Raw genomic sequence first — 11,714 nt, 5'->3', positions numbered from 1 at the left:
CCCTACACATGGACAGAGATGCATCATCTGGGTAACTAAGAGGAAGGGAGATGGAGCTTTCTTACTCTTAGTTACCTCCTCCAATTCCTTCTTTCTCCAATTCTGCTCTTTGGGTGAAATCCTATTTAGCTTAAAGACAAGGGAAACAATAGTGCATGTAAAGTTTCTGGCCTCACCCAAAGCATTATAAAATGAGCTTTAAATTCTGGGAACACAATGTCTGCACACTATAGCTTTCTCGAAAATCTAAGCCAGACAACTGGAGTGGATGGAGTGGGAGAAAGGAGGATGATGTCTCATACTCCTCCAGTGCTAATTGTCTCTGCAATAGGTTCCTATTTATTTTCTCATCCAGCTCCCAACAGAGCCCATGGGGTGGGCATGGCAGCTGTTATTGGAGAAGGAGATTGAATTGCATGAAATCATCTGGCTGTTAAGGGGTCAACATCAGAACTCGGGACTTTAAGCCCCTTCTTCTCCAAACTTGTCCTCTTTCTTTGACCTTTGATTTGGGACAGACTGAATTGGTCCCAGATGTTGATATTAATACATCCATACTTAAGAAGATCAACATTTCTTTGTAGGCTTTGAGGTATTTCTGAATTCTCTTACTTTTTTTTTTTTTTGAAAATTTTTATTTATTCATGAGAGACACACAGAGAGAGGCAGAGACATAGGCAGAGGGAGGAGCAGGTTCCTTGCAGAGAACTTGATGTGGGACTCGATCCCTGGACCCAGGATCATGACCTCAGCCAAAGGTAGATGCCCAGCCATTGAGCTACCCAGGTATCCCCCTACACTCTTTTCTTGAGTATCCATTATATGTAAGAGAGGGGATGGGCATCAGGATCCAAAAGTAAGTGAGCCCTGGCCTCCATCATAGTGTATTTCTGAATGTCTAGAGAGTGCTACTCAGTAGAACTATAATGTGAGCCTCATATGTGATTTTTTAAAAAGATTTTTATTTATTTATTTGAGAGAGAGAGCCTCATGTGCAATTTTATCTTGTCTAGTAGCCACAACAGGAAACTGAAACGGGAAATTCATTTGCAAATATATTTATTTAATACAATATATCCCAAATGTTATTATTTCATTGTGTAATCGGTATGAATGTTGTTAATGACATTTTTTACATTATTTTATTCATGTTACATTTTTTTCAAAATGTAGTGTGGATTTTATGCTTACAACATAACTTAATTTTCCCTAGCCTTGTTGGTCCTATTCAATAGCCACATGTGGCTAGTGGTGACTGTATTGGATGGTGTATGTCTAGGGGGAGATATTTCTAAATTAATTCGTATACCACAATGGGCTGCAGGTCATAAGGAAAGCCTATACTCTGGGAATACAATGAGGAAACATTTCATCGGGAATCACTTCTTTTTATTTTTTATTTTTAAATTTTTAATTGGAGTTCAATTTGCCAACATATAGCGTAATATCCAGTGCTCATCACATCAAGTGCCCCCCTCAGTGCCCGTCACCCAGTCACCCCCACCCCCCGCCCACCTCCCTTTCTACTACCCCTTGTTCGTTTCCCAGAGTTAGGAGTGTCTCATGTTCTGTCTCCCTTTCTGATATTTCCCACTCATTTTTTTCTCCTTTCCCCTTGATTCCCTTTCACTATTTTTTATAGGGAATCACTTCTGAAGGCTTTCCAGAAGAGGGGATTTTTGAGTTGGGACTTGATTGTATTTAGATGGGAAAGGGCATCCTCGGCAAAGGTAGGGGTACCTCCCTGGGGCCAGTGAAAGGAGATGGCCCATCCCTGAACCAGTTTGGTCCTGATATTCTCCAGTTTGGCTTAAGTTTTGCAGTCAGACTTGAGACAGTAAGTTTTCAGTCCTTGTGAGTTTGTTTAGGGCTGTGTGTGCTTAGAACCGAATAAGCCAATCCCTGTGCTCTAGGAATTCATCCCTAGACCAGTGCTGCTGCTGCTGCTGCTGCTGCTTCTTCTTCTTCTTCTTCTCCTTTTTTTTTTTTTTAAGATTTTATCTATTTATTCATTAGAGACACAGAGAGAAATAGAGATATCGGCCGAGGGAGAAGCAGGCTCTCTGTGGGGAACCGGATGCAGGACTTGATCCCAGGACTCTGGGATGGTGACCTGAGCCAAAGGCAGATGCTCAACCACTCAGCCACCCAGGCATCTCTAGACCAGTGGTTCTTAAACTGAAGTGGGCTACAGCATCTCCAGCGGGCTTGTGAAAACACAAGTTCTGTGCCCCACCCCATAGTCTCTGATTTCACAGGCCTGGGGTGGCCCTGTGAATTTGCATTTCCTGCAAGCTCTGAGCCACCGCTACTTGGAGAATCAGTCTTTGAGAACCATTGATGTCTGCTGGATGAGGAAAGTCACAGACATTCATTCAACACACATTTCCAGCTTAGCACTTTGTGGCAGGCACTGCTTTAGGACTGGGGATAGTTGTGAGCAAGATAAGTGAAGTTTCCTTCTCCAGTGCAGCTTTGAGCATGGACATACATAACAGATGGTGGTGACCTCAGGGATCTGGGGTTGACCTGATAACAATATCTTACCATTTGCTTTAAAATTTTGACACCTATAAAAATTACCATGTTTTGACATCTAAGCTTATTTCTACTCTCTGAGAGAAGTTTTCTGTAAGAAAGGCTATACCATTTAATGAAAACCTGCCATGTGCCAGGGGCTTTATGAATATGATGGCATTGTAAGACGGTGAGATAAGCACCACTGTCTGCTTTGTTCAGTGCCAGTGGCTCCTTCAGAAGGGCTGACAGGATGACTTACCCATATTCCCATGGCTGTTTGATGGTAGAGCTGTGCTTTGCCTCTGGTTTGTCAGTTCATGGTGCTCCAACTGTGTGCACCTGTTTACAACACTCACCCCTCCTCCAGTCTTCTTGTTAATTTATCTCACTTGTCTTTGCAGATCTCTGAGCAACCACTGATTGTTTAGAAAAGCCTCTCTTGACCTCTTTGACAAATTTCAATTGTATATTTATTATTTAACTCACAGGGTCTGTCATTGGTAGTGCTTAAGTAGTGCTTAATCCATAGCTTGAATGAATTAGATAAATGAATTTAATGAAACTGGAGAAGACTTCTTAGAAGAGGTGGACCTTGACTTACTGGGCTGAAAAGAAGACATTCCAGGATGCTGGTACAAGATGGGGAGCAGCCCAGTAGTTAGAACCAGAGACCGACTTGAACCTGCAGGGGTGGAGACCTGGGGGTGCCCAGGCATTCTGTACAAACTTGGTACTTGAGTAGGTGTGTGGGCGTCATGATGGGTAGAGATTGCAGGGGTAGAGGTGGAATTCTAAAAATAAGGAACCCTTGAATGTTCCTGGGGCAGCTGAGCCACATCTAGCTTTAAAATTTTTCTTTTTATTTTAGAGGCAGACTTAGCTCCTCAGGGTCCTGTGATGGCTGCTTGAGAGAGTCTGTAGGAGGAATCATATTAAGATTCAAGCTCCAAACCATATGATGAGGATCAAGTCCTGGTTCTAGCCCTTTATAGCACATGACTGTGGGCCATTTGCTTAACCACTTTGAAGCTCAGTTTCATTCTCTGGAAAATAGGCAAAACAAACAAACAAACAAACAAACAAACAAAAACTTAACTGAATTCACTGTGTTGTTTTGAGGTCAAATGATGTAATATAGTGAGAATTGTCTGGAATAATGGCAAAGCACCAAGGACATACTAGTTGTTACTCTGAAGGTCCTTTTTCCTCTTGTCTCAACTTTCTTTTTCCCTTCTTTCTTCATAATTGCCCACAAAAAGATTTTTAAGGGCTCCTGGGTGGAACCCTAGAGCTGGCTCTTGGCATCCAGGTAGGTAGGACATCACTGCGGTGCTAAAAGGGTCTGAGAGTGGCAGGGCAAGGCACAAGGCAGAGCTGGCTACAGCCAGTGGCATTGAGTTCCATACCTGGTTCCCCACCAGAGACTAAGGGCAGGTGGCTCAGTTTTGACATCTGCATCAGGTGGACTGGAATCCCAGCTGACCATCATGGCTCCTACTCTTCTGTCACTGCCCCATGTTCCTGATCCCTTCCCTGGAAATCATTTAGCTGCTGCTGAGGCCGGCAAGATGAATGCCACGGAACATGCCAATCTGAAGGGAAGTCCCTGCCTGTAGGATAACTGCTCTGCATTCACCTCCACAGTACACAGAAACAAATGACTCTTTAAGAAGGAAAACGAAATCTTCTAAGCGCACTTGGCTGTATTGGGAGACCCAATTACAGTAAGTCTAAAAATAAGGCCAGGGGCCAGTTTTTCCTTAAATGCACAAAAGGTCTTTCTTTCTTTCTTTCTTTCTTTCTTTCTTTCTTTCTTTCTTTCTTTCTTTCTTTCTTCTTTTTTTCTTTCTTTCTTCCCTTTCTTTCCTTTCTTTTTATTTTTAACCTGATGAGGGAACACTATAAGTCAACAGGCTTATTTTGCCTTATTTTGTTGTGTAGGACCCGAATAGCTCAAGGGAAAAAGTTCCTGAGATTGTAGCTTGTTGCCTGAAGATCCAACCCAGGGAAAGTTATTTTTATACCTAGTGGGTTTTTTTTTTTCCTTCTTTCTTCTCCTTTCAACTGCCTGGTATTTATCGTCACATTTAGGGTGTTTGTCTTGTGAAACAAAGTATTTTTTCTTACCTTCCTTGATTATAAAAGAAATGCATGTTCATTGTAGAATATTAGAAACTTCCAAAAAAAAAAAAAAGGAAATGAAAAAAGACATCCATCATTCAAAGATAACTGTGGTTAATGATAACTGTGGTTAAAGCTTTGATACATTTTCTTCTGGTCTTTTTTTCTTTGCTCCTTTTAAATAGGTCCATATGATACATATAGTGTCATGTCATACAGGTGTGACGGAATGTTTCAACGCGGAATACACTGCATGTCTTTTTCCCATCATGTCTTCTTCCTTCTCTTCCCAGGGATAAGTTTGTTCATCAATCTCTTGCTTTTCTTCGTCATTTTCCACATATTTAGACATCGCTAAAACAGTATGTTGTTTAATTTTGCAAGTTTTTGATCTGTATAAATGCCAGCATAGTGTATGTTAGAGCTCGGAAGTGCCAAGAAATCTTACGGGGGCCAGTCACCTGGTGACTCTGGGTGGATCACCTGCCCCATGTTCCTGATCCGATAGTAGATGTATTATGCCTTTCTGTATGAGTCAAGAAGATACACTGCTTTGATTTTTTGACTCCTCCTATGTTTGTAATATGATGATAGATCTATTTCTAGCTTATTCATTTTTACTGCTATATAGTATTTCATTGGATGACTTTATCCTAAATTGTAGTACTTTTCTGTTATCCTGTGGATAGCCTTGGGTTGTTTCTGGTGCTGGCTATTTCAAGCAATGTGCTTATGAACATTCTTAGGTATGTGTCCTGGCTCACATGTATAAGAGTTCTTCATTTATTGCCTACATCTATGCTGGGTCTTAGGGTATGTGCAACCCCAAATGTACTAGAAAATGGCAAATTATTTTTTTAAATGATTATATATTTAAACCCCCATGGCAAGTGTTATAATGGTTCCAGCTACTCCAGATCCTTGGCAATGTTAGGTATTGCTGGACTCTTCTATTTTTGGCATTCTGGTAGATGAAAATGGTCAGCTTTTAATTTGGATTTTTTAGATTTCTAATTAGATTGAATACCTTCAAAGTTTTCTTTTTTTGAGGTGGCTAGAAATGTATTTGGCTCATTTTTCTTTTTTCTTTCTTTCTTTCTTTCTTTCTTTCTTTCTTTCTTTCTTTCTTTCTTTCTTCTCTTTCCTTTCTTTATGAGAATTCTGTACATACTCTGTTATTCCTTAATCAGTACTATAAATATTTTCACTCAGTTTTTGTCTTTTCACTTTATTGTTTTTAATGAGCAGAGGTTTTTGAATTTATCAATTTGATAATGGTATATCTTTTTTTAAATTTTTATTTATTTATGACAGTCACACACACACAGAGAGAGAGAGGCAGAGACACAGGCAGGAGAAGCAGGCTCCATGCACCGGGAGCCCGACGTGGGATTCGATCCCGGGTCTCCAGGATCGCGCCCTGGGCCAAAGGCAGGCGCCAAACCGCTGCGCCACCCAGGGATCCCTATAATGGTATATCTTTTAAAATACTTTTTGGCGTGTCTTATTTAAGAACTTCTTAATACTTATTTAGTATGCTTTTTAAATTTATCAGTTTGATAATGCTGTTATTTATTTATTTATTTATATTTATTTATTTACTTTTAAAGATTTTATTTATTTATTCATGAGAGACACACAGAGAGAGGCAGAGACACAGGCAGAGGGAGAAGCAGGCTCCATGCAGGGAGCATGACGTGGGACTCAATCCCGATCCCGGGACTCCAGGATCATGCCCTGGGTGGAAGGCAGGTGCTCAACTGCTGAGCCACCCAGGGATCCCAATGCTGGTTTTTAAAATGTTTTTTGGTGTGTCTTATTTAAGAACTTCTCAACCCTGAAATCATCAGTATATTTAAAAGAAGTTTAAGTTTTGTATTTCATTTCAGTCTCTAGAATACCTGAAAGTGATTTTTTTTTGCTATAGGTGAAATAGGGATCAAAATTATTATGATATTTTCCATATGCATAACTGATTATCCTGTAAGCATTTACTGAGTAGTAAATGTGTTCCCACTGACTTGCACTGAAACTCTTTCCTATTTTAGGTATCTGTAAGTTCATGAGTCGGCTTCTGGGCTCAGTCTCATCTCATATGTCTCTCCACCTATCTGAATTTCTTGTAATTTTATAGTAAGTTCTGGTATTTGGAAGGATGAGTTTTGTTATTTGTTTTTTGTTGTACTTCTTAATTGTCTGAATTACTGTTGGGCCTTTACTCTTGCTCATACATTTCAAATTAGATGTTCACATTCCTTGGGTAACCTGCTAATATTTTGATTTCAGTTGTATTAAGTCTGTAGACTAATTTGGGGAGAATTGATATCTGTATATCGAAACTTACTGTCCATGAACATAGTTCCACTCTTTGCTTCCATTTAAATATTTTAAAATGTCATTTAGCAAGTTAGATAGCTTTCTTCATAAAGGTCTTGAGCATTTTTTATTAGAATTTTGTTACCATTTTGTAAATTGTATTCTTAAAATTGCATTTTAAACTGATGGTTTTTGGGTTATAAAAATGTAATGTTTTGTAAGTGTAATTTTTTTGAGTTTTGTTTGCTGATAGCAATTTTGTTAATTTTATTATTCTTTCTAATAATTTATAGTTTCTATTGATGTTTTTCTGTGGGCAATCATATAATTTGGGAATAAAGGTAATTTCTTACCTTTCTTTTATGTATATTGTCTAATTGCATGAGGTAGAACCTCCAAAAAATGTCAAATTTAAACTAGCAAGTTTTTTCCTGATTCTAAAGGAAATTCTTCTAATAATTCATCATTAAGTATGATATTTACTTTGGATTTTTATAAATGTCATTTTTTAAGTTAAGGAAATTTCTATTTCTAGTTTGCTAAGCTGTTTTTTTAAACTACTTATTAATGTTGAATTTTTAAGGAGCTTTTTGTGTGACTACTCATATGATCTTGTGATTCATCTCACTTAATATGTTATGATGATGAATAGCAAAAATAAATATCTAATTTATGTCAGCAAGGCATTTCTTGGATAAGTCAAATTTTGGTAATGTTTAATATCTTTCTTTATAGTTTCTGGATTTAATTTGCTAAACTTTTGTTTGGGGACTTTGCATCTACGTTCACATGGTTAGTGATTTTATTGGCTAGTGATTTTCCTTTTTTTATATTATATTTGCCTCATTTTGATATCAAAGGTATACTTTCCTCATCAAATGAGTGGGGAAGTCATTTTCCTCTTCTGGTTCTCTGCAAGAGTTGGAATTATCTATAATTACCTGTTCTTGACATTTAGTTAGAACTTGCTTTTATAACCACTGGGGCTGTGAGTTTTTTATGGGATGGTTTTAAATTATAGATTTAATTTTTTTAATGGTTAGAGAAAAAGCTAGGTTTTTCTAATTCTTTTTTAGTCAATTATGGTGGATTATATTTTTCTAGTAATCTTTCCATTTTATCTAAGTTTTAAAACTTATTGGTATAAAGCTGTCCATGGTGTTTTTTACTCTTTTTATTTTTTAAAATATTTATTTATTCATGAAACACACACACACACACACACACACACACAGAGGCAGAAACATAGGTAGAGGGAGAAGCAGGCTCCCTTAGGGGAGCCTGATGTGGGACTCAATCCCAGGACCCTGGTATCAGGACCTGAGCTGAAGGCAGACACTCAACCACTGAGTCACTCAGGCACCCCTTTACTCTTTTTAATCTCTGCCCTATCTGTAGTTGTTTTTCCCTCTTATTTATTTATTTAAAAAATATTTATTTATTAGAGAGAGCATGTGCACATATGAGTGAGGGGAGAGGCAGAGGGAGAGGGAGTGAGAATCTCAAGCAGACTCCATGCTGAGCTTGGAGCTTGATGTGGGCCTCAATCTGACAGCTCTGAGATCATGACTTGAACTGAAATTAAGAGTCAGATGCCCAACTGACTGAACGACCAAGGTGTCTGCTCATCCCTTTTATTATTCCTAATAATAAAGGAATGAGCCTTCTGCCATTTATTTCTTGATCATTTTCACTGAAAATTTATCAGTTTTACTAGTCTTCATAAAGAACTTTGATGTTGTTAAAGCTATAATATTTCCATTTCTATTTTCCTAATTTCTGCTCTCATTTTTAGTTCTTTCTTATGTCTACTCTCCTTAGATTGATTCTGTGGTTATTTTCTAATTCCTTAAGTTGAATATTTAGCTCACCATATTTCAGCCTTTCTTCATTTCTAATCTAAGCATTTAAAGTTGTCTATTCCTCCTAGGGGTGCCTGGTGGCTTAGTCAGTTAAGCTCACATTTTGGCTCACATCATGATCTCAGGGTTGTGAGTTCTAGCCCTGTGTCTAGCTTCATATTCAGCATGGAGTCTGCTTGAGATTCTCTCTTCCTCTTCATCTACCTCGCTCCCTGCTTGCATGCTCGCTCTCTCTCTCTCAAATAAATAAATAAAGTCTTTTTTTTTTTAAAGTAAATGTATCTATTCCTCAAGTGTTGACTTGGATATGTTCATTAATTTTGATGTGTAGCATTTTCACTGACATTCAGATCTATATAAGTTCTAATTTCCACTTTGGTTCTTTCTTTGATCTTTGACTTATTTAGAAGTATGCTCATAAATGTTTAAAATCATAAGATTCGCTTTGTTTTGTTGTTTAATTCCAACTGAATTGCTTTGTGGTTAGAGAATGCAGTGTGAATGCTTTGCTTCTGAATCTTGCTGGACTTGCTTTATGTCTGGAAGACTAGGTTTTGTATAATAAGTGAAAGCCATAGGGATGGTACTTTACATACATTATCTTGACTCTTCCCAACAGAGATTCCAACACAAAATCACATGTATTTAACAGATGAAGAAACTGAGGCTCAGAGAGGTAAGTGGAGGAGGCAAGAGCTAATTCAGGTTAGTTTAATTCAAAACAGTTTTCTCATATAATAGCTTAATCAGTCATTCGGAAAATAAGATTAGTAGCAAAGCCAGATTATTATTATATGAACATAATATTCATATTAGAAAAATAAGAACTTAGAGGCTATCTGGGTATTTCCCCTTCTAATCTTAGTGCCAGCTCTTCATTAATTTCAACATCCATTCACAAATCTGTTGAGGCCACCCTGGGGCAGGCCCTGGGCTCAGTTCTGGGTCTGTATCTTGCCCTTGAGAAATCCATATTCTAGTTGGAAAGTGAAGAAAACTTGGGTTGCCCTCCCCTAAAATGATTCTTAGCATTGTGGGATCATTTGTTCTTTTAGTGAAATATAAAAATATCTCTTAGAGAACACTTGGAGGAAAATGTTGAATAAATAGAGTTGCTATTTCTGAGCTGATTGCTGTGGTGATGATTCTGTAATCATTGTGTATTTTAAGTACCTGCCCTTTCCAAGTCTCTTTCCCTGCCCCCTGGTCCTTTGTTGTTTTCTAAGTAGGCTCTATGCCCAATGTGGGGCTTGAACTCATGTCCCTGAGATCAGGAGTCACATACTCTACAGATTGAGCCAGCCAGGCACCCCCTCTTGTCTCCTGGACTTGGGAGCAACTCTGGTTTCATCCTAAGCTCTCTCCCTGGGAGGTTTCTCTTAATCACATCATTGTAGCTTCCTCATGAATGCGGACTCCCCCAGGTCTGTTTCTCCAGCTCCAACCTTGCTTCCACTTCCTTTCTTGAACTATCTGTGCCTCTCTGCCAAGGATACCAGTTGCCTTTGGCCTTGGAGGGTGAAGGCTGTGAAGGTCGCTAAGTTCAGGGTGGAGGCAGAGGTGCTTTTTCTGCCTTTCCATTCTACTTCCAGATTTTTGGCCCCTGCCTCAGGGCAGCACACTCCCACCTACTCTCCCCTTTGCTCTTCATTTTTTTTTTTAAAGATTTATTTATTTATTTATGATAGACATAGAGAGAGTGAGAGAGAGAGAGGCAGAGACACAGGAGGAGGGAGAAGCAGGGTCCATGCCAGGAGCCCGACGTGGGACTCGATCCCGGGACTCCAGGATCACGCCCCGGGCCAAAGGCAGGCGCCAAACCGCTGAGCCACCCAGGGATCCCCTGCACTTCATTTTCAAGGCCAGGCAGTGGCTAGGCACTTTTTCATATAGGATGTTTCAACTCAGCTTCCCAAACCACCTTGTAAGAAAGTCATTCTTACCTCTACTTTATAGGTGAAAAAGCTGGGAGCTTAGAGAGGTGAAAATTTGCCCCAGGTCCTGGTTTAGGAATGCAGGCTCAGATCTACCTCCGAGTGGTTGTCCTTTCACCCCATTCTGTGGTCTGGGAAGGCTCAGAATCCCATTCCTGCTTCTACTAAGTGGTGACCATGGGCAAGTCACTGGTCGTCAATGGAAATAGTTCTTTCATTTTAAAACCAGGAGACTCATATGACTACCTTCGCTTTTCAAAAGACTATTGGAATTTTCAAAACAACCGGAATGTTCTTTATAGAAGACACATGAACTTAGGCTGGCTATGAGATCCACCTCTGAGCCTCATATATGCTTTCTGCCCAAACCAGGATAGGCTTTGCTTCTTTGGGTTGTGTGTGTGTGCCTGGGTCCCCAGATGCAGTTCCTGGAAGACAGAGAAAGCTGCCTATACAGAGAGATGAAGTGGAGAGAGAATGGAGCATTTAGGAAATGGCAAGGACTTTGTGGCTGGACTGGGGGCGGGGGTGGGGGTGGGAAGAGTGAGAGGCAAGCAAGGCCCAGGTGTCCTGCACCATGGTAGAGAGGTTGGCTTTGAATTTGAGGACAGTGGGAAGTCAGTGAAGGTATTTTAAGCAATGATGATGATGTTGACAATGATAACCATGCTTCTGCTAATAGCTCATGTTTATTAAGTGCTAGGCATTTTTTCACTAACTCATAATGCATGCAACAACTGTAAGGGGATAACTTCTATTATTGGCCTCATTTTATAGATGAGGAAGCCGAAGTTCAGAGATGGTAAGTAACTTACCCAAGGCCACACAGGTGGTCTGTGGCTGACCCCAGACTTCAGACCCAGGCTCTTTGACTCCATTGACCACCACTGTTTTAACCATGACTTTTTCTTCTGTGTTCAGAGCTAAGATGTTACCTTGATCCCTTTTGCAGTGTGTCTTT

Source organism: Nyctereutes procyonoides, unplaced genomic scaffold, assembly GCF_905146905.1.
Source record: "Nyctereutes procyonoides isolate TBG_1078 unplaced genomic scaffold, NYPRO_anot_genome, whole genome shotgun sequence".
Classification (NCBI taxonomy): domain Eukaryota; kingdom Metazoa; phylum Chordata; class Mammalia; order Carnivora; family Canidae; genus Nyctereutes; species Nyctereutes procyonoides.
Note: the sequence above shows the minus strand (reverse complement) of the source record.